Source organism: Montipora foliosa, chromosome 6 (assembly GCF_036669935.1).
Source record: "Montipora foliosa isolate CH-2021 chromosome 6, ASM3666993v2, whole genome shotgun sequence".
In the NCBI taxonomy this organism is placed as follows: Eukaryota; Metazoa; Cnidaria; class Anthozoa; order Scleractinia; family Acroporidae; genus Montipora; species Montipora foliosa.
In genome coordinates this window covers 41,455,124-41,457,092 of record NC_090874.1, presented here as the reverse complement: position 1 = coordinate 41,457,092, position 1,969 = coordinate 41,455,124, and positions in this window count along the sequence as shown.

The window sequence follows — 1,969 nt, the reverse complement described above, 5'->3', positions numbered from 1 at the left end:
AAAACTAATTCTCCATAAATTGATAGTTTCCCGTGTACATTGGGGTGAAATGTCCTAAATGTTAAAAGCGAAAGGTGCATGTAAGTCAGAACAAGGATTTTTGAGACATACCATTTATCAAGATTACAAGGGAAGCAAATCATTAGATATGCTATCTAACCAACACTCTGATATTAGAGTCAGATGGTCCTTTCTTGCACGCTTGAGAGCGGAATTGCGAAGGGTACAGCTCACGACATTGGTCTGAAAGCATATTTATGGCGCCTCTTGCAGACGCTATACGGTCCATGCAAGAGCGCGGAACACGGCGATTTAGGTAGCTAAGAGTCGCTTTTTGGTGAAGAGAACTGAACCCGGAGTACACGCACGGTTGCGTATTGATGTAACGAAGCTCCTGAAGAAAAAAAAAACAAGTTTAGCTCGTAGACTTTTTAGAATAAGAATGTTTTTCTATCAGAGAAAGGTAGATTATAGTTAATGGAATAAAATCTCAAGTTAAAATTTCAGACGAGTTATCTGAATATGCTCTTCCATTAAATATTGCTTTGAATGAGGTGGCAATGTTTCTTTCAATGACGGATCCAGACCTGGAGGTAAGTTGGGGGCCCGCTCTCAAACATATTGTTTTTGCCCTTTCCTAGTTTTGGTGGCTTTGGTCCAAAAACAAGGATGGAAGGGGGGGGGGGATGGGGAAGGGCAGGGGCAGGCCCCTCCCCTGGATCCGCCACTGTCTTTGCATGACCAGGCGATCGACTCGTATTACCATGTTGCTAGCAGGTGCGGTTTTTTTTTTCCTCATGCTTAAGTGACGCCAATCGAAATGCCCACTTTATCAGCTGAATGTCTTTAGCTCGTAGTTTGTATTTTAGTCTTCACTGAAACGGTTTCTACAATAACGTATTTAAGGTCATGGTACAATAGGAGACAATCGTTTCCGCCGCATTTTTCGTTGTGCAAGCTAAATTAAAGCATGTTCCATCTCAGCTGTGTCAACAGTTCAAATGAGACCTATAAGGTGCTTCTCTCTGAATTTCCCTGTTAAAATGCTTTGTGACAAGTTTTGGTGTTTTTACCTTTCTCTTGGTTGACAGATGACAGCTGTAAGATGTACAAAAGGGCAGCTGACCTTAATAGCATAGATAGAGGTTGGTGTACTCTTCGAGAAATGTTGCAGGGACAATTTTCTTCAAATGATATACCCGATTTTGCGAAAAATAAAATTGTTTCGCGAAAACCTAATATTGACCCATTGAACCATACGTGATTTCCGTCTGACTTTATATGGCTCACTCTGAGTTTCTGTACGTCTGCTTGTTGCAAGCGCCCCCAACTGTAAACGCCAAGGGCTTGTTCGTGCAATGTGTCCTGGCAGATCGCAACGCCACCGCGTCGAAATGGATTCCTGGTAACATCGGGAGTGACAGTTGCGAGTAACCGGCCAAATGGTCTTATGTATGTTGTGAGCTAAGAGCTTAAAATTAAAGACAAATTGGCCCTGTATTCTTGTTGGAAAACTACAAGGGAGATGATGTTTGTTCTAAGTTCGATTACAACATTATCGGAAGGTCATCTTAGATTATTATTAATATCGAAAATCATATGATCGCATGGACCATTTATGATTTGCTGAATATCACCCCTTGGATGGATTTCAAAAAACATGGATTAGACTACTTAAACAGATCCAGTCAAGTAATTTTTTTAGGTTTTCAAATCTGACATGTTTTCTGCTCCTTTTTATTAGATGCTGTCATTTTTTTCTCAAAACGACAAGCTTTCAATAAGAATAAATATGAAAAAGTCCTTATTGAAACTCTTAGATCCCCTGTCAATTTGTAACGTTATGCCAGGAATACGAAATTTCCCAGATTTGCTCTATGTGAGGACACCGATAAATGACTTTCATTCTTATTTTCCCAGCAAGTTAAGGAGATCGCAGGAAATTTGATCTCTTCTTAACGAACTTAGA